We start from the raw sequence: 22105 nt of genomic DNA, 5'->3' as shown, positions 1-22105 counted from the left end.
CGCCTTACTAGCGCCCAGACGTCCGCGTCCGGACGGACGCCGGTGCCTGCTGCTCCATTCATGCGCGTCCGCACGCACGTAGGAGCCCGCGCCTCTCTATCCAGACACCTGAGTCCCATCCCGCTTCCTACCCGCACCCCCCTCCGCTTTCGGCACGCGTATGCCGTGCGGGGACCGCCTGCGCCCTCCCTATCCGCTTCCGGCGTAAGTTTCCTACGCCATCGTGAACGTCACCAGCATCGGGAAGAGGAGTAGGGGGCGGCGGATGCCTAGCCGGCGCCCGGAGGAGGAGAAGACACCGATGCGAGGCAATAGAAAAACGACGAGACAGATACAACACCCGATTTACTTTTGAAACATCGAGATGCAACACTTGCAACATACGTCTGAAGGCAGATAAAACACTTCAAACATGCTTCTGAAACACTTACAAAAAAATACCTGGAAAACATTTGAAAACCATTGTAAAACATGTGCAATATCCAGATAAAACACTTACAACATATGTGTGAAACGTATGCAACATCCAGATAAAAACATACTTGCAACATACATCCGAAAAACACTGATGAAATATTGGAAACAAACCTTTACAACATACGTGTACAACCATTGTAACATGTGCAACATCTCGATCTACTTTTGCAATATCCGTATGAAACAATTGCAACATACCTATGAAACACATAAAACATATGTTTGCAACATGCATTTTCAGCACATCGCAACATCTCCTTGCTGCTTGGGAGAATGGAGGCTCGTCGGCATGTGGAGTTCGCCGAAGATAGTGGCCCGGCGGCACTTGTAGGCAGTGGGCCAGTGGCAGCGACTACGCGAGGCGACAGGGAGGCATCAGCCACGTGACGCGGCAAGGAGGCAGAGGGCAGCCGCAGCACAGAGGCGGCCACGTGCCACACCTTGCTGGCAGTCCCATGGCTGAGCGTCGTGCCTAGCAGGCAGGGCCCGCATCCAAGCGCCGCGGCTCCGAGGCGGCCGCGTGCCGCGCCTGGCAGGCAGGGCCGGCAGTCCGGTGGCCGAGCGCTGCTCCTCGGAGGCAGCAGGCGAGCGGATAGGAGCGACGAGCGTATTTTTTATTAGAAACAGACGAGGGGATTTAAGGGGGTCGTTGGGCATCTGGGGAAGACATGTCCGGACGGGAGGGGACGAACTGACGTCCTAACGCGTAATTGTTTCTGGCCTTCTGAGATGTCATCTACCTCCAGCAAGTAACGAGTAAGTTATCGAAAAAAAAAACAAGTAACGAGTAAGTTGCACAATTAAAGTGAAGAGTACCTAATTTAGGGTTTCTTTTCCCCTTTTGAAAAAGGACATATAGATTATATACCATTAAACCCAGAGTACAAAGATTAGGGATAAAAAACTCTCAATTATATGGAAACAAATACCTATCAACATGATATAAATCCTTAACTACTCGTAAGAAGAGTATCCGGGCAGAAGAGCATTGCAGAATGAACTTAAGTAGGAGCTATCGTCAGGCAATGGAGACAGACTTAAGTGCCTCCCTCTTACACTGCGGCGTTGCAGGTTGAAAGCTGAGCCTAAAATATGGTGTACAGCACTGTTCGCTTGAACTTATCATGTTATAGTATTTTTTTTTTGTCTCGTAACAAATCAGCGAAGCGAACAGGGCCGACGCAAACAATGACCATTTCAGATATAAGAAATCGAAGTTGTCATGTTGATCCGCATAAGGCCCACTAGCTGATCCGCGCCAATGACCTCGCCGGCCTCGAGCATCGTCACGGCAGTACGGCCAAACAGAAACTATTTTTTAAAAAAAATATTTTTCTCTGGAGATAATACAATTCCTACCAAACAGAAACTGATTCTCTACCAAAAACAACGTTTTGTCGGATTTGTGACATGAAAAGTTGATTGACTGCAACATTATTACTAGCCTATGTGTGATCCGTGTTCTATTACTACCTATGTTCTCTTTTATAAGGCACTAGCAAATATGCACGTGCATGCCGCACGTATTTATTGTTTCGATTAATAATATATTGTCCAAATTATATATGAATATGAAATTATGAACTAATTATCTCTTGCTCAGATTGACGCCATCAACATCGATGTGTGACAATAGAACCATATATTAAGTATAGGATACGTACATAGATAGACAAATAAATAATCTACGACCTGCTAGGTTAGCTCATTTACATCACTCATGTGTGCCACAGGAAACTCATTGCAGGCAGTACAATTTGACATTGTCTAGCGCCTTGTACTTAGCAGATCGAGCCTAGTCTACATGGCGGCCTTGGGCCTGGACTCGAAACTCAATCGTGCACCCGAGCTTCCAGACGTACCATGGCCGTTGTGATTTTCAAATTCAACCCACAACATAACAAATCGTCGGAAACAACCGATTGTGTATGAATCGTGGCACTAAGGCTCGAATGCAGTTGATTATACGTGGTTGCCAATGTAGGCGTGTTTTTTTACTATAAAAGTCACATTATTCAATACACTGCCACAAGGATAATTAACCTTCTGTACCCGACAGCGCTGATGGCTGTGAACACAAACATATCTTTTTTTCTCGAATACGCAAAAGATTTACGTATCATTGCGTTTTAAGACGAAGAGTTTAATCGTACAGATAATGCGCTTTCTTTCGAGCGCCGAAGGAGGTCGACCTAAAACAGCCGTAGCTAGACTATCCTAGCAAAAGACCTTAAATTTCGATATTACATAAACATATCTCCAATTAATTGCAAAGGTACACACATTATTCGAACCCGCTTTCAAAACCGATCGATCTGCATGCGTTTTACAATTACAAACGACAGCCATAAACTGGGAATCAGAAGACAGGCAACTTGACCAGTTGACCCGGTCGGTGCACTTGGTAGGCATGGCGAGCGGGCAGTCGATGAGGTCCTTGGCGTCCCGGTCCACGCACTGGTACACCTGGAACAGCTGCGCCTCGCCGTCCGCGTCGCGGTTGCACTCCAGGTTGGGCACGAACCCGGTGCCCTGCGCGATGGCGTCCCTGACGCTGCTCACCGGGTACGTCTCGGTGTCCGAAGGCACGATCCCGGCGTCCGGGAGGATCGCCGCCCGGTCGTGCCTGGCCTTGAACGCCAGCGCGCGCGCGAAGTAGTCTTGCGGCTCCAGGTTGGAGCAGGTGCCGTGCTTCTTCCACTCGTAGCTCCAGAACTCGAAGCTGCGTCGGTTCTTGCATGACAGCGTCGGCCAGCTCCGGTCCAGCGACGCCACCAGGTCCCCGGATCTCCCACGGGCTTCAGCTCGTTGCCGTCGTAGTAGTACTCCGGCCAGCACTTGCCCCGCCGCCCCACCATGGAGAGGAAGGCATCGCCGCCGAGCATCGCGCGCGAGCGAGGCCCTGGCGGCCACGGCGTAGTTTGGCCACAGCCCGTGGATGCCGAACGCCGCCGCCGGCTTCGTGTCATCCGGGAAGCAGCAGCCCTGCCGCATGTCGCAGAACGAGTCCGGCCACTGCATGCATCAACAAGTGGCCGTGTTCGGCTGGGGGCTGGCTGGCTGGCTGGGCCGGCCACTGTTCCAATGAATCAGCCAACAGTACTTCACTCTCACATAAACGAACCAGCGACGATATAAACCAGCCAATCGAACAGGCTGAAGGAACACACGTTAGATTCATTAGATTCGTCGTTGATCGCTAGATTAAATTCATCAGAGGCGGTCAGGCGGCCGATCGTCTCCAGTCACGGACACTGCATCACCTGTTGAACAAGGTAGAAGAAATCAAACTTCTCCGCGGTGGAGGAGACGGCGAGGAGAGAGAACACACACAAGAAGGGCGATCACAAGCTTGGCATATGTGACGGACGAGGACTCATGAATCAATCCAAATCTTTTCTTTACGCATCGCGCTAGGAGTCTTACTCTTACATGTAAGATTACGGATGACGGAAGGCTCATATAGCATGACGTCTAGATCGAACGGTTATTATAGAGGGAGAGCTCCCTCAAAAAGATTCGCTCTTTTACAGTGTGATGTGATGATACACACCCATGACACATGTAAAGATTCAAACTTCAAGATCTTTGACCGATAATTTGAATAACAATTTTAAATTATTACAACACAAACTTGATATAGTTAGATTTGTAATTAAATCAACTATCCAATTATCATAAGTTTATAAGTATAAATAATAAAAATAAAAAATAAATAGATGGTAAAAGTGTAATTTGAGAGAACGTGTCATGTTAAGTTGTGCCATTTACAAGAGAATGGAGTGAGTAAACCTTATCATGGGGCTTATTAATGTGAATACTAGTTTAAATCACAGATGACAGTAAGGAGTGACCAAAGAAAAGATTGGTGTTCATTTTTTAACTTTATGATTTTATTATTGTTTTTTGAATCTAAAGCCCCTATTCATCCATGTTCTAGACACTGTTAACTCGAAGGTCGAATAAATGAATTAAAGAAAAGAAAAAATAAAACACGATACTAACCCCTACCTTATACTAACTCCTGCTCACTACTGGAAACAGCCGATTTGCCTAGTGCCAGGGGCACTCGGCAAAGATCAGTTTACACTCAGCAAAGGCTTTGCCGAGTGTTGCCGAGTGCCACACTCGGCAAAGCGCACTCGACAAAAAATTTGTCGGCAAAGGGTGATTTGCCGAGTGTCATTTATCGGGCACTCGGCAAAGATTTTACCGAGTGCCGGTTTGACACTCGGCAAAGAAAAGTCGCCGTGACGGCGACAGAGGCAGTAACGACAGGTTTGCCGAGTGCCATGCGCTTGGGACTCGGCAAACTCGCCCACTTTGCCGAGTGCCGTGAGCTTGGCACTCGACAAACTGTCCCGCCCCCATGACACTCGGCAAACCCTGTTCCCAGGTGCCCAGTTTTGGTCACTTTGCCGAGTGTCTTGGTCATGACACTCGGCAAAGTGACCAAAAACAGCCTTTTTATTGGGTTTTTACATTCCATCTAAACAAACATCATATATATATCACATATATCTCAAACATCCCATATATATCACAAACATCCCACATATATCACAAACATCCCATATATATCACAAACACCACATATATCAAAATATATATCACATATCTCACAAGTCCATCACAAGTCCAACCACAAGTGCATCACAGTTGTCAAAAATAAACCACAAGTGCATAAGAACCAACCATAAGTAAATCATGGCGACTGTCCGGGTGGAGTCGGCCCAACATACGATCCCGGCGACCTAGCGGGAGGACGAGGCACGCTATTCGATGACGTCGATTGATTCTGCACAAAGGAGAAGAGATTGCATGTGTGAGAGACAAGATAAATATATACCATCAATGTTGCATGAGTAGTTGCATGTGTGAGACAAGATAAATATATACCGTCAATGTTGCACTAGCTTCCAAGTAGTGTTGTGGTTTGACCCTAAGCATGAACATACAAAGTAAAATATTCATACTCACAGGAGTAGTTGCATGAGGAGGTGGAGGTGGAGCGAATAGCGTAGGCGACGGAGCTACACCCGTAGCGGCGCCAAGACTTTGCATGTACTGAAGAATCTCCGCCATCCTCCGCTGCTCGGCCTCCCGCTCGACCGCCATAGCCTCCATCCTCTACCGATCGGCCTACATCGTCGCCTGCATCTCCTCCCGTATCCTCATTTCTTCTTGCAGCTGGGCCTACAACATTTCGCCCCAATGTTACAATAAGGCAAAGCTAAGGTATGTAAAAATCAATGAACGACGAATAAAACAGGAATAACCTGGAGTGCGTCGACCCGGTGTTGTGCAGTGTCCGGCCATGGGCGTATGGCCGGGCTTGCACTCGTGCTCCTTGCTCGGATCTGGGAGAGAGTGGGAGTAGCGGCCGTGTCAATTGCGCCGTCGCCAAGCCAGTACCGCCCATGCTTCTTGCCTCCTCCCACCCTCATGACGACTTCTCCATCAAGGTCCTCGGTGCTAGGATCGTACTCTGGCCCATGGACCATCCTTGCCATCTCAGTGTACTGACTGAGGCGGCTGTGGACGGTGGCGTTGCTGTACGCCTCGGGCGGGTCCTCCGGGTTATAGTCGACGTCGGACGTCGCCTTGCCCTTGTGGGCCAAAGCCCATGCCTTGAAGTTGGAGCAAGGCCGGCCACCATGTGACGACGACTGCGAGAAAATAGTAAGATGGTTAGAAATCATGCAGAATTGAGCGTTAGAATAAATAAATGAATTCACTTACCCATGCTTTTGCGTATCCGCTAAGGCTGCGGCTGCCTTAATGGTGTGGTACACCTGGCATCATCAAACATCGCTCTCGGCAAACGTTGTGCGTCTCCAGCCACTCGGGGGCGCACCACTTGTCCACCACCATCTCCCAGCACTGGGGATGCGCGGCGCACCAGCACGGAATCACCTACACGTCATCAAGTATGACATATAAGAAGATCAAATTAATCCTACCTAAGCTCAGAAGAAATCAGTATTAATGTTCGACTATATTTACCTCCAGGTACCGTTCCTTGGTCAGCGTTATCTTTCTTGCGTCAGCTTTGGTGACCTTCATTCCAAGGAACACTGCGTTGTATGTTATGATGGCCTGGATGCGTGCCTCGTAATGCAGGTCCTTCACGACTTTTTTACATCCTTTGGTAGCCACCAAAGCCGCCCTGTCCTCAAATTTCGCCTGGCATCTGAAGAAATCCTGCATATAGACACGATGTATCCATTCAATATTTCAAGAATGTCCAATGAATGCGATGTATTGAGCAATGTAGTGCGAGGAAGTCTTACCCACAGCTCGGCCTTCACCCGCTCCGCCTTGTTAGGGAATTGGCTACCAACAAGGTCTCTAGCATCGTCGGCGACGGCGTAGTGGTCAAACGTGTAGGTCGGCTCCGTCTTCCCGACGAACTCAACCAGGCTAGGGAAGTGTTCCTTGCACAGAAGACCTAGGATGCCATTGACACTGCGTGTGTGACAACCTACAGACTCTACAATCGTCCAACTCCTACCCAAGTAATTAAGAAAAATTATTAGTTTCTATTGTAATTTCCAACATATCATATGAAGTAGTGATAACATCTTAAGTTACTTACTTTTCCCCATCAGGTCGAATCAGCGAGCGTCTGTGAGGAGATATCGGTCGATGAGGGGGCTTGCAGGACCTCGCAAGTAGACACTCAATGAACCAGAGGAAGCGGAACCCGCTGCGGCCGCCTCCTCCTCCTCGTCCTCATGTGCCACCTCGTCGTCCGTCTGTCAAACCTCCTCCTCCTCATCCTCAGGCGTCACCTGCTCGTCCTCCTCATGTGGCGTGGCGGTAGGTGACGACTCCCTCCTGCGGTTGCTGCTCCTCCTCCTCCTCCTCTCCGACCGGTCCTCATCTTCAGCGGGCGCTACAGGGCATGTTCTTTGGTAAATCGAGTTCACCCTCCTCTGACGGTCGCCCACCATCTTTGTTCAATCACCTATAATTAAAAAGAATAAACAATGTTGTATTAGAAATAACATAATTACATTCTTACAAAATAAACAAAACATAATTACAAAATAACATAGTATTACATGTATTAGAAATAATCTTCATGATTGGGATTAGCTAGATCATAAGTCTCATCATCACTATCAACCATGTTGAAATAATCAACACTATCCGAAGGAGCAATGTTGTCATCATTGTCATTGTCTAAACGTAATCGCTCAAGAATTTGTAAGTTCTTCACATTTTGCACCTCATCTCCAACGTCCTCGTCATCAACCCTTTCATTGTCTACTTCCATTCCTATCGCTTCAGTTAAGTCTATCTCAAACCTCCCTTCTAGCCCCTCTTCTTGAAAGAACTCTCCGTCATATGTGTTTGGGTTGAAGTTGTAATCTTCATCATCTGGGACAGGTAGTTTACTGTGTGGCGATACCTTGTGCACAATATCTCAACCCTTAAGATGCTCTTTGGTTTGGCACGCGTATGAGAGATAATAAACCTGTGTGGCCTGTTGGGCCACAATATAGACATCATCTCCTGCTAAGACGGAATCCTGTTGAATTTCGACTACCCCAAGACGGTCCCAAGTCCGTCTTGTTACTTTAGGATCAAACCAATGGCATTTGAATATGACAGGATTAAGAGGTTTGCAACGATGAAAGTTGAGTTCGCATATTTCTTCAATTATTCCATAATACTCAACCCCATCTTGGCCGGGCATAAAAACTCCGATACTTGCGGTTCTTCGACTGGGCCGACTCTGCTCGTAGCTTGCTGTGTGAAAGCGATATCCATTCACGTCATAACCGGTAAATGACCTGACCCTATAGGCAAAGCCATCGGCAACCTATCTTAACTCGGCACTCATGGACGCATCGGTTTGGTTCTACAAGCTCGAGCAGGATAGATCGTTATATTATTCGCATGTAGGAGCAACTTAGAATGTCAAACTAAGTACAAGCTAAATTGGACGGTACCTTCTTTTTGAACCAAGAAATGAAATCAGGCCTCCCATTTCCCGCACCCTGTCTAAGAAGGGTATCGGATTCCTGCGGGGTAGGATCCCTTGATCGATGCCAGAATTGATGAAGATATTCCCTGTACCAAGGAGAAACAAGGGGTTGGATGCAGAATAGTGATGGCGTATTGAACAAGCTCGTTGAGAACTTACCCCACGTACGGCTCCACTTCGTCAAGGTTGGTCAACACATATAGCATGACACTGCGCCACTCTTCAGGTTTTAAGTTCTTGGTGGTTGATGCACTTGCGCTTCCGAGTTGCCCTCGGAAAAGGCTGAGGTTCAATTCATTTTTGCCAGCATTGTAACGAGGGAGTGGATTATGCACGCTAGGAAGGTTCTCAGCGTAGTATGTTGTTGTGAAGTTTGACACCTCCTCCAGAATGAATGCCTCTACAATGGAAGCCTCAATTTTGCCTTTATTTCTACATTTTTTTCGAAGAACCTTTAGACATCTCTCGATTGGATAGCACCAACAGGCCTGCACGGCCCCCCCATTTGTGCCTCATATGGGAGGTGCAAAATCAAATGCTGCATCAGATTGAAGAAGCTGGGTGGAAAGATCTTCTCTAACTTATAGAGCAACACAGGTGCCACTTTTTCCAAGTCATCAATCACGGTCTGAGATAACTCCTTGGCACAAAGCTAGCAGAAGAAATAGCTCAACTCTGCCAGCACTAGCCAGACATGCTCAGGGACATAGCCTCAAACCATAGCCGGAAGAAGCCGCTCAATCCATATGTGGTAGTCATGACTCTTCATCCCTAAGGCTCGCAGAGTAGATAAGTTCACTCCCCTCCTTAGATTCGCTGCATACCCATCAGGGAACATTAACGTCTAGATTCATTCAAGTACATCCCTCCTTTATTTCTTGGTCAAGACGAATTCGGCCTTAGGCCTTCTCCATGTCTTGCCGCCTCTAGGAGGCTGCATCTCTTGCTTTGGTCTATCGCATAACGTTGCCAGGTCCACTCTAGCCTTAACGTTGTCCTTGGACTTATCAGGAATGTCCATGATTGTTGCGCAAAGTGCCTCGGCGACATTCTTTTCAGTGTGCATTACATCAATGTTATGTGGTAGAAGAAGGTCATCAAAATAGGAGAGCCTCATCAAGCCCAACTTATGAGTCCACATATGTTGCTCACCATATCCCACAAAACCACCTTCTACTTGATTGACCACGAGAGCATCTATCTGAGCATGAACCTCGGCACCAGTCATCATCTGCGGTGCAAGGTCTGTCACTACGACACCTTTCGTGAAGTTCTTGATGTCTTGTCTGAATGCATGATCAAGAGGGAGGAATTGTCGATGTTTATCAAACGACGAATACTTGCCACCCTTCTGCAACCAAATGAACCTCAGACCTTCCTTACATACTGGGCATGGGAACTTCCCGTGAACACACGAGGCGTAGAATATCCCATACGCCAGGAAGTCATGCAGGGAGTAGTGGTACCAAACATACATTTTGAAGTTTGTCTTTGTAGCTCGGTCGTATGTCCATACCCCTTCCTCCCAAGCACGGACCAATTCATCAAACATAGACTCCATGAACACACCCATATTATTCCCTGGGTGTCCAGGAATTATCAATGACAAGAATACGCTCTGTCGTTGAAAGCATACGCCAAGGGGGAGATTGAGGGGGATAACGAACATGGGCCAACATGTGTATGGGGCAGCGAACCCATCTGTTGCCAGCGCAACACGAACATTACGAGCATCTTTAGCTTTGTCATGATGAATGTCATCAAAGCGGGTCCATGCTTCACCATCGGATGGATGTACCAGCTTGTCAGCATTGTATCGTTTGCCCTTTTTGTGCCATGTCATCTATTTCGTGGATTCCTCGGTCATGTATAGCCGTTGGATCCTCGGTAGGAATGGAAGGTACCATAGGATTTTCACGAGGACAGAAAGCTGCCTCTTCTGGCCATCACCAGAGTCTACCTCTAGGAACCTAGAGGATTCACACTTTGGACAGTAATTTGCATCTGTGTGTTCTTTCCTAAATAGGATGCACCCCTTTGGACAAGCATGTATCTGCTCATACGGCATCTTAAGTGCACTAAGGAGTTTTTGTGACTTGTACATGCTCTTTGGTAGAATATGACCCTCCGGAAGCAGGCTGCCAATAACAGCCAACATACCATCGAAGGCGTCTCGACTCAGGCTAAACTGGGACTTCAATGCCATTACGCGTCCAATGGCATCCAGTTGAGAAACCATTGTCTGACCGTGAAGGGGTTTCTATGCCAAAGACATCATGTCATAGAACGCCTTTGCGGTTGCCTCCATCTCCTCCTCTGTACGTCGTTCAGCGAACTGTGCTTCAAGAAAGTCATTTAACATGTCTCCTACCCCGGCATCAGCATCATAATCCTCGACATGTGGTCTCACCACCTCCTCTCTCATATGATGGGCTTCACCATGGTGGACCCACCGGGTATAGTCAGGCGTAAATCCATTCTTCAAAAGATGTTTACCCATGTTCTCCTTGTTTTGTCTTTTCCTGTTTGCACATTTCTGCAGGGACACAAAACTTGACTCACTCCTTTAGCAGCCTCGCCAAATGCTAGGTCCCAGAACACATCGGTCTTGTCCACCCATTCATCGGTGAATTGACCCTGACTTGAGCGGCCCATGTACATCCACTCACGGTCATCCATCCTCTAACATATATATCAACGAGTAATATAACCATCAATTGCATCTACATGGTGTTCCTACTATCTAATAGGTGAGTATAGGTCCTAATCCCACCCGATGATGCATATATGAGGTTAGTTTCCATGCTCTACTCCTATTCGAGACAGAATTTTGGCAGCACCTACCCGCTGTTCTACAGATACACATCCAGGTAGGGAGAGTGTGTATCCAGAGAACAACAGGGAGATGATGCCAAAACTCTATCTCAGATCGAAGCAGACCATGGAAACTAACCCATCTACGCATTCGCAGGCTGTCTAAAAACGTGGACAATTCGAAACAGATACGGTTATACATATGCAAAGATCTGCATACTTCCAACCGTATCTCTTTCGAACAGGAGACGCCTAAAAGCATCTAGGCCCCTAGTTGGGTTTTGGTGATTAATGACAATACAAGATTACTATGACTAACGTGTGTTTTGCAGAGGCAATTAAGTTAGGTCATGGTAATGGAGATCGATTGGGCAATCAAGGTGGTCATGCCCCTATGATGGAAATCATTTTGGTTTCAAAGGATGGACGACAAGGTTAAGGATGACTAGTTCTAAGTGTCGATTGGAGTTGGAGAGACACTTAGAGTAGTTTAGGACTTTGTTTTTCCTTTGGCCATACTATTAAGGGGGGTATGGACGGGTAGCTTGACCTAGGTGAGTCTAGTGAGTTAGGTGTGGTGCACACTTGTTAAAACTAGCACTAGGTAGCTCCAAGATAGTCCTTAGATCCAATGGAGCAAACTTCATTCACATATGATCGAGAGTTAGAAGTGAATGGAGGGTCAAATACTGACCGGACGCTGGCTCTAGTTTGACCGGACGCTGGCTCAGGGTCCGTTTAGTTCATTTGACCAAGGTGATTGCTCTAGTTTGATCGGACGCTGAGAGGTCAAGTGACCGGACGCTGAGAGGCAGCGTCCGATCGACTCCAGTAAGGTTCCAGAGAGGGAAAATCATGACCGGACGCGTTCGGTCACACTGTAAACACTGGAGTTTGGGGTATACTGACAGAGTGTCCGGTCAACATGACCGGAGCATCCGGTCACCCCACAGAGGCACATAACGGTTTGTTTTTCAGCCCATGTTATAAATAGAGCCTCCACTCATGTGTGGGGGTACTTTTGCTCATTTCAACAGTCGAGAAACACCTTAGAGAGTGCCAAGAAGAGCAAGATCCTAGTGAGGTGATTAAGATTTGAGAATCCCAAAAAGAGCCCTCATTAGTGAAGATCAAGAGGAGCAAAGTGTGCATCCACCTTCTCATTAGGCTTGTCGTGGTCAAGTGAGAGTTCGTGCTTGTTACTCTTTGTGATCGCCATCACCTAGATGGCTTGGTGGTGATTGAGAGCTTGGTGATCATCCAGAGAGCTTGTGGATGATCCAACTCATGTTGTGAGCGCTTGTGGGTGATTCACCACGACAGAGTGTCAAAGAATCAACCCATAGAGAGCACTTGATCCTTGCACGGATCAAGGGGGAGCTACACCCTTGCGCAGGTGCTCCAACGAGGACTAGTGGGGAGTGGCGACTCTCCAATACCTCGGCAAAACATCGCCGCGTTCCTCTCTCTCTCCATTTACTTTGAGCAATTCAATACTTGTCTTTACATTCATAGAATTGCCATGCTAGAGTAGGATTGGAATTTAGGTTGGAAGTCTTTTGTGCGGTAGAACACTTAGAAACACTTTCTAGGCATAAGGGGTTAATTGGGCTAACCGTATGATTTAATTATTGCAAAGAAATTTAGAATTAACCCAATTCACCCCCCCTCTTGGGCATCTTGATCCTTTCAATTGGTATCAGAGCCTCATGCTCACATTTTTAGGCTTAACCGCCTAGAGCAAGATGTCTCACGGGGATGGACCTCCTCCTATCTTTGAGGGAGATGATTTTCCTTATTGGAAAATTCGCATGGAGGCGTATTTGGAAGCTCTAGATGTTGGTATTCTTAGAGCCGCCTCACAAGGCTTTCCAAAACCTTAGGATGCTACTCACCTATAAGGCGATGAGGTGAATTACGAGAAGTGGAATGCAAAGGCTCGAAACACTATTTTTAGAGGCCTTTGCAAAGATGTGTTCAATCGGGTGAGGAACCACAAAGACGCCCATGCACTATGGTCGGACGTTTGTGCGCTCCATGAGGGAACAAAGAGTGAGCGTGAGGAACGCTATCATCTTGTCATGAAGAAGCCCAACTCTTTTGAAATGCTTCCTAAAGAATGTGCTAATGAGATGTATTCACGTTTGAATGTTCTTGTAGAGGAAGTTAATGGGCTTGGACTCACTCTAATGCAACCATCTGATGTTGTAAGAAAGATCTTGAGTGTCCTCCCCATTGACAAATATGGGCATATTGTGACCATGCTACACCAAGGTGATCTTTCCACCGCTACACCGACACAAATCTTGGGAAAGATCAATGCTCATGAGATGTATATGCACATCACACCTCAAGATGGCTCATCCTCTACAAAGAAGAAAGAAAAAGACTTAGCATTCAAAGCTAGCCAAGAGAAGGGCAAAGCAAGGCTTGAGTATGAGAGCTCAAGTGATGATGAAGTTGATGATGAAAGCCTTGCTCTCATGGTGAAGAAAACCACCAAGATGCTAAAGAAGCTCAACAAGAGTGGCATCAAGTTCGATGGCAAGAAGAAGAAGTTCTTCACAAGCTCAAGAAAAAAGCCAATCTCCGAGATGGATTGCTACAATTGTGGCGAACTTGGTCATCTAGCTCACCAATGCACAAAGCCCAAGAAAGACAAGTTCAAGAACAAGAACAAGGGCAAGAAAGATGACTCAAGCAATGAAGATGAAGATAAGAAGAAAAAGAACAAGCCATACAAGAAGAGAGATGGCAAGAAGAAGGACTTCCACAAGAAGAAGAAGAATGGAAAGGCTTACATTGTCGATGATTGGCTCACGGACATTGATTCATCTAGTGGATCATCCGATGATGATAGTGACGATGAGAAGGTGGCCGCTGTTGCTATTGATTCTTCATCATCTTCACTGCCACCACCGCCATCATCCTCTACACACCTATTCCTTATGGCCAAAGGTGAACGAAAGGTATCACATGATGATGATAGTAGTGGTGATGATCATGCTCATAATGATGATAGTGATAGTGATAGCGATGATGATGAATATGAGTCACCTACTTATGCTGATCTTGCTAAATTGCTAAAGAAATACACTAAGATCATTATAAAGACTAGAGCTAAAAATGAAAAGCTTGAGATTAAGAATGATTCTCTTTTAGCTAAATGTGACATAGCCGAAAAGGCTAGTGTTGAGCTTAGAGAAGCAAATGATGCTATGTCATCCAAACTCAAGGAGCTCAAATCTTCTAAGAAAGAGCTTAAAGATAAACATGATAAACTTGAGTGGGTGCACAAAGAGCTCATCACTAGCCATAACAAGCTAAAAGATGAATATACTACTCTCAAGATTAATCATGACAATCTTGTTATTGCTCAATAATTTTTACCCAATGAGCCACATGATGCTACTAACGATGTTGTTAAGATTGATATAGCTACATCATGTGATGATTTAATTGATGAGAGCATTGAGCAAGGATCTAGTGGCAAAGGCAAGCAAGTGGTTGAGTGCAATGACTATGATGAGTATGTCAAGCTCAAGCATGACAATGAAAAGCTCAAGAAAGAGTTTGAAGAGTTCAAAATCCACAACACCATTGTGCTAGAAACTCTTGATCATGATGATGACTTGATTCTTGAGAATGAGAAGCTAAAAGAAGAAAACAAGAAACTCAAGGAAGAGAGAAACAATGTTGCACTCAAGGAAGATAAAAGTAGTGATGCACTCAAGGAAGAGAACAAGAAGCACAAGTTGGAAAAGGAGCATCTCAAGATTGGATTGAGCAAGTTCACTAGAGGCAAGTATCTCCAAAGTGAGCTCCTAATGAACATGATCATGAAGATGGATAGAAGTGGCATTGGGTACATGGCAAATCAAGAGAAGGAGGCTCAAGCTCAACAACAACAATCAAAGCCAAAGCCAAAGCCAAAGAGATGCTTTGAGTGTGGACAAGAAGGCCACTTTGCTCATGAGTGCCAAAATCCACCACCACAACCCTTGCCCAAGCATGCTAGACCCTTTGCCTTTAATGCTCACTACATGCTTAGAAAAGATTCTAGTGGAAAGATGAAAGTGATGTTCTTAGGACCTCCCAATAAGAATAGGCCTAAGAAAATTTGGGTAGCAAAGTCACTTGTTGAGAAGGTGAAGGGCCCTCAACAAGTTTGGGTTCCTAAAGCTTGATCCCTTGTGTGTAGGTGAACTACAAGACCGGTGGAAGTCATTGGGTTATTGATAGTGGTTGCATACAACATATGATCGGTGATCCTCATATGTTCACCTCACTAGATGAAGAAGTAGATGGACAAGAAAGAATCACATTTGGGGATAATTCAAAGGGCAAGGTTAAAGAATTGGGCAAAGTGGCAATATCAAATGACCATTCAATCTCCAATGTGCTATATGTTGCTTCATTGAGCTTCAACTTGCTATCCGTTGGCAATTATGTGATCTTGGCTTCCAATGCTTGTTTACCAAGAAGGAAGTTGTTGTATCTAATAAGGATGATGAACAAGTGATATTCAAAGGATTTAGATACAACAACCTATATCTAGTGTACTTCACCTCCAAAGATGCAAACTTGAAGACTTGCCTATTCACCAAAACAATACTTGGGTGGCTATGGCATAGAAGACTTGCTCATGTTGGGATGAGCTCACTCAAGAAGCTAATAAAGAATGATTTGGTGAGAGGGTTGAAGGATGTGAAGTTTGAGAAGGATAAGCTTTGTAGTGCATGTCAAGCCAGCAAGCAAGTTGCTAATACCCATCCAACAAAAGCCTTCATGTCAACCGCAAGAGTGCTAGAACTCTTTTACATGGATTTGTTTAGACCAACAACATACAAGAGTTTGGGAGGAAATCTTTATTGTCTTGTGATTGTTAATGATTATTCAAGGTATACATGGGTATTCTTCCTTCATGACAAATCCGAAGTTGCATCTTGCTTCAAGAAGTTTGCCAAGAGAGCACAAAATGAATTTGAAGTGAAGCTCAAGAAGATAAGAAGTGACAATAGGAAAGAATTTGACAACACAAACATAGAAGCTTATTGTGATGAAGTTGGAATCAAACATGAAGTCTCCGCAACTTATACTCCTCAACAAAATGGTATAGTTGAGAGGAAGAACCGGACATTGATCACTCTTGCACGAACAATGCTTGATGAGTACAACACCCCCGAAGCTCTATGGGCGGAAGCAATCAACACCGCATGCTATGCATCCAACCACCTATTCCTTCAAAAGTTCCTTGGCAAGACACCTTATGAGTTGCTCAATGGGAAGAAGCCGGACGTCTCCTTCTTTAGGGTGTTTGGTTGCAAATGCTACATCTACAAGAAGTGGCAACACCTAGGGAAGTTCCAAAGACGTTGTGATATTAGTTTTCTTGTTGGTTACTCATCAAAGTCCAAAGCATATAGAGTATTTAATCATGCCACCGGCTTGGTTGAAGAAACATATGATGTGGAATTTGATGAATCTAACGGCTCCCAAGGAGCACATGAGAATCTTGATGATGTAGGTGATGAACCATTAAGGGAGGCTATAAAGAACATTCCGGTTGGAGACATCAAGCCTAAAGATGATGAAGATGATGTACAAGTGATTGATCCAACCTCTTCATAAAGTGTATCACAAGATGGTGAAAAAGATGGGAGAGTAGAAAATGAAGACACTCATGTCTCCCATGAGAAAATGGTGGTACAAGCACAAGATGTTGATGCTCCACAACCTCCTCCTAAAGTGGTCAATAGAAGAAATACACCTCTACTACAAGATCATCCACAAGATCTCATCATAGGGAGTCCATCAAAGGGTGTAATGACTCGTTCACAAAAATTTGCTTCATTTATTGCTCATCACTCTTTTATCTCTTGCTTTGAGCCTACTAAGGTTGAAGAAGCTCTTCAAGATCTGGATTGGATAAATGCCATGCATGAAGAGTTGAACAACTTCACTCGCAATGAAGTGTGGACTCTTGAAGAGCGGCCAAAAGGTGCAAGAGTCGTTGGAACAAAGTGGGTGTTCCGAAACAGGCAAGATGATCAAGGTGTTGTTATGAGGAACAAGGCAAGACTAGTTGCAAAGGGGTTCTCTCAAGTTGAAGGTTTGGATTTTGGAGAGACCTTTGCACCGGTTGCAAGATTAGAAGCCATTTGTATCCTCCTTGCATATGCATCACATCATGAAATGAAATTATATCAAATGGATGTGAAAAGTGCATTTTTAAATGGCTTTATTAATGAACTAGTCTATGTTGATCAACCTCCCAGGTTTGAAGACCCTAGATATCCTAATCATGTTTATAGGTTGTCCAATGCATTATATGGGCTTAAGCAAGCCCCAAGAGCTTGGTATGAGCGCCTTCGGGACTTCCTCATTAAGAAGGGCTTCACCATTGGGAAGGTCGATACCACACTATTCACCAAGAAGCTTGATGGGCATATCTTCATTTGTCAAGTATATGTTGATGATATCATCTTTGGATCATCAAATGAAGATTCTTGCAAAGAATTTGGTGAATTGATGTCGAAGGAGTTTGAGATGTCCATGATTAGTGAGCTTACATTCTTTCTTGGTTTTCAAGTCAAGCAAATGAGAGAAGGGATCTTCATCTCTCAAGAGAAATATACAAAAGATCTTCTCAAGAGATTCAAGATGGATGAATGTAAGCCAATCAAGACACCAATGCCAACTAATGGACATCTCGACCTAGATGAGGGAGGTAACACGGTTGATCAAACTCTCTACCGCTCTATGATTGGTAGCTTGTTATATTTAACCGCATCTAGGCCCGACATCATGTTTAGTGTGTGTATGTGTGCTAGATTTCAAGCTAAACCTAAGGAATCACATTTAATTGCCGTAAAAAGAATCCTTAGGTATCTTAAGCACACACCAAGCATTGGCCTTTGGTATCCCAAAGGAGCTAGATTTGAATTAATTGGCTATTCCGATTCGGATTATGTCGGTTGCAAAGTTGATAGAAAAAACACATCCGGAGGGTGCCATTTGCTTGGTAGATCACTTGTGTCTTGGTCCTCCAAGAAACAAAATAGTGTGGCCTTGTCCACCGCCGAAGCGGAGTACATTGCCGCGGGTGCTTGTTGTGCACAAATACTCTATATGAAACAAACTTTGCTAGACTATGGTGTAGCTCTAGATAAAAGTACCTCTTTTGTGCGACAATGAAAGTGCGGTAAAACTTGCAAATAATCCGGTTCAACACTCTCGCACCAAGCACATAGATATCCGTCATCACTTTCTTAGAGATCATGTTGCTAAAAATGATATATCACTAGAAGGTGTAAGGACCGAGGATTAATTGGCGGATATCTTTACTAAACCGCTAGATGAGGCAGCATTTTGTAGATTGCAGAATGAACTAAATGTGCTTGATTTTAGTAACTTCACTAAAAATTGAGCTTGTGTTGTCCCTTGCATTGCATTGTAATATACAACATGTTTAATGCTTTATAATGCATATAGGGCTTGTCTAACATGGTTAAGATAACCGCCGAAAAGCGTGTGAAGAAGCTTAACCTTGGATCAAACTTGACAAGCAACTAGATTTACTTTCAAGTATTGCATTGCATATGCATGATTGTTGTTTGTTGTTTGTCTTCAAATTGCCCTTTTATTGCCTATTTTCTTAAAAAGAATTATAGCCTAAGGCAAAATATTTTAAAAAACTTGAGGGTTTGAGAGAGGTCACTGACATCAGTCCCAATTGGTGTTTATTTGGATCTTATTGGAGTTGGGACTTGATTGGGAACAGGCAGCGCGAAGGACTTTGAAGATTTGCTGAAGAAAGAGTGACCGGACGCTGCACCGAACTCTGATGTCCAGCATCCGGTCAGTTCACAGGAGGTGAACCTGCTGCCGAAGGAGTGACCGGACGCTGAAACAGTGTTTTCCTAGCGTCCGGTCAGGAGGAGCTTCAGCATCCGGTCGATGATGAAGACGTCAAGGCTAGGTGACCGGACTCTAGCTGCGTCCCGTCGGTGTCCACTGGATGTGTCTGGTCGTGATTCCAGAGGATTTGGACCTCTCTGGAATCGTCCGGACGCTGGGTGGTAGCGTCCGGTCGCTACCACCGGAGCGTCCGATCAGTAGTTTTCATGCGGTTTCAGGACTCCTTTCCTGTTTCCTTATCTGACTCGTGGGAGGCCACCTTATAACCTAATCTGCGCGCCGTCTTACCCTACCCCACCTCCACACCACGCCGACATCGCCGCTCCCGCGCCTCCATGCCTCCGTCTGTGCCCTAGCCGCCTCTCCTGCGCGCCTCCCTGCTGCTCCGCGCGCCACCGCGCTGTGTTCTGCCCAGGCTGCCGAGATCGACAGCAGCAGTGCCATCCACATCCAGGCCGATAACGCCCTGCCCTAACACCGTCGCACTTGATCTAGCTCAGCATCCATTACAAGCACTGACTTGAATTGCATCCAGTGTCATCGATCCATCATTGCAAACCCTAGCCTCATGATTCGGTGGTTCCCCACACATCGTCTCTTTTCTCCTCGGGTCACCGGTTCGTCAGGTAGCAAGCCCGTCGTTTCAATTTCGTACCTAATTGCTTGCTTCCTAGGGTTTCACATCTATTAGATATCTCGTATTTATTTGTATATCCTTCTATTCCATCGTGCAGCGAGTCGGTGCTGTTGAGATCATGTGGCAGTTGACAGTTAACTTAGGGCCAAGCTTGTGAGTACGGATCGAGGCCAAGCCTCGGAAGTGTTAGTGGTAGTTGATCTTTGTCAGCGACAGTTTTTCTTCAGATTTTCCGATGGCTCGCGTGAAGAATGTCGGAGGTGGTCCAAGGGATGAGGATCCGAGGCGTCCGCCTCGCCAGCCTACAGATCCTAAAGGCAAGGTGACCAAGAAGCAAGTAGTCAGGAAGTGCAAGTACCCAGATGTAGATATAGCGAGGGCCGCCACAGTTGTAGAGGCCGCAGAGCGTGCCGAGAGAGGAGGCGCTCGTAGTGGAGTCTAGATTGCCGATCCACTTTCACCAGACACGATGGCTACACTTCAGCTTGTTGAGCGTCTTCATGGTGGTCCAGCTAGGACCCTCATGATTGGAGGACGACATGTTGCCATTGACGAGGTTTAGCCTCAGGGGGAGCCATAGCAGCAGCCTCAGCCATCACAACAGACTCAGGAGCCTTAGCCAGCTCAGCAGACACAGGAGGCACAGCCGTCACAGCAGTCTCAGGAGGGTGAGCAGGTCCAGCAGGCCGAGGAGATAGAGCCGGTACCACAGCCACAGTTACACCGCTCTAGTCGCACTCGTGTCCCAGTTTCACCGAGGCCAGTCACTCAGAGGAGGGGTTCTCGTCCACCGCCTCAACCAAAGGGTCTGCCTCCAGTGACCCATCTTGACTTGAGGGCCGCCATGGCCAAGCAGGTTTAGCAGCTGAGGTTTGCGGACTTTGAGGTGTGGTTTCCTCCGAGGAGGGATGACAGAGCGTCAGAGGGCTTCTACACACCACTCCATGAGGATTTCTACAATGCTTATCTCAACAGTGGGCCAATTTTCAGATCTCAGAGGGTGTGCCACATTGACTCTGTAGTTGCAGCAGTTGGAGAGCACATTCGCCCCTACCTTACATATCTACTGGGGCTATCAGGTTTGATTGGACGGACCGGACTATATGTTCCATCTTGGGTTCGATGGTTCTATGCTTCCCTCTGGATTGACCCGCAGCATAGATATATTCACTTTGCATTCAGAGGCAGAGACTATCGGCTGATGAGTACTAGGGTCAGGGAGATATTGAGGCTTCAGGAGTAGCCAGTCATACTTCATGAGGTGTGCTATGGCCAGACAGCACCCCTAGACGCCCTCATGGTGGTAATGTGCCCCCTACTGACTTGGTTCGCCACTGCTTCACCGAGCCTTTCGGCGAAGGATCATGTAGAAACCCTAGTGACCTAAATCCCACTGCTCGCATACTTGAGGCTGATATGAGGAGGACACTGCTTCCCAGGATGGGATACAGAGAGGGCTTGACATGTATACAGTTGTGGCTGATCAACTCTCTGATGCAGTAGATAGTCTTTGATATTTGGGATCTTATTCTGTCAGAGATGGAGGACACTATAGCTGAGGGCTTCAGAGGACACAGACAGCTACCTTATGCTCACTAGATCACATGGCTTATCCACATGGCAGTCATAGTGAGGCCGCCAGAGATGCTTACTGAGTACAGTGGTGCCACTATAGAGTTTCCTGCCTATAACATGACACAGATGATCAGGCACAGTACACCTACAGCACCCAGTCAGCCACATCGACGTCCTGAGGTGCCAGAGACTGCAGCCCAGCAGGATGATATTATCAGGGGCATAGCAGCTACTGAGGAGGAGGAGCTTGCTCAGTAGGAAGGTGTAGTCGTGACCGACCCCAGTGATAGTTCTGATGATGACTACTAGCCCGTTCCTTGGATGCCTCCACAACGACATGATCATGAGGCCGGCAGTTCTAGCTCAGCGCCACCTACCCCATAGACAGACCTCGCTCTCCTTGCTATACTTGAGCGAATGAGGCAGGACCAGGCACACCAGGCTTAGGAGACAGCTGCTACATTTGCATAGTTCCAGACTCGGCAGGATGAGTTCCAGCAGCAGCAATAGGCGATCCAGCAGCAGCAACAGGCGATCCAGCAGCAACAGCTAGCTATTCAGCAGCAGACTCAGGCTCTACAGCAGCAGCAGCAGGCCATGCATCAGCAGCAGATACTCATGCAGCAGCAACTCCTTGGATTTATGCAGCATGTAGTGACAGCTATTGGGGCTCCACCGACACAACC

At 46.3% G+C, this 22105-nt stretch overlaps 1 pseudogene; it reads right to left on the bottom strand.

The window, feature by feature from the left end:
* Positions 1–2689: 2689 nt before the first annotated feature.
* On the bottom strand, positions 2690–3809 carry LOC136503823 (ribonuclease 1-like; annotated as a pseudogene).
* Positions 3810–22105: the final 18296 nt, after the last annotated feature.

Source organism: Miscanthus floridulus, chromosome 14 (assembly GCF_019320115.1).
Source record: "Miscanthus floridulus cultivar M001 chromosome 14, ASM1932011v1, whole genome shotgun sequence".
Lineage (NCBI taxonomy): Eukaryota > Viridiplantae > Streptophyta > Magnoliopsida > Poales > Poaceae > Miscanthus > Miscanthus floridulus.
The sequence above is the reverse complement of the archived record's forward strand: the minus strand, read 5'-3'. Positions and strand labels throughout refer to the sequence as shown.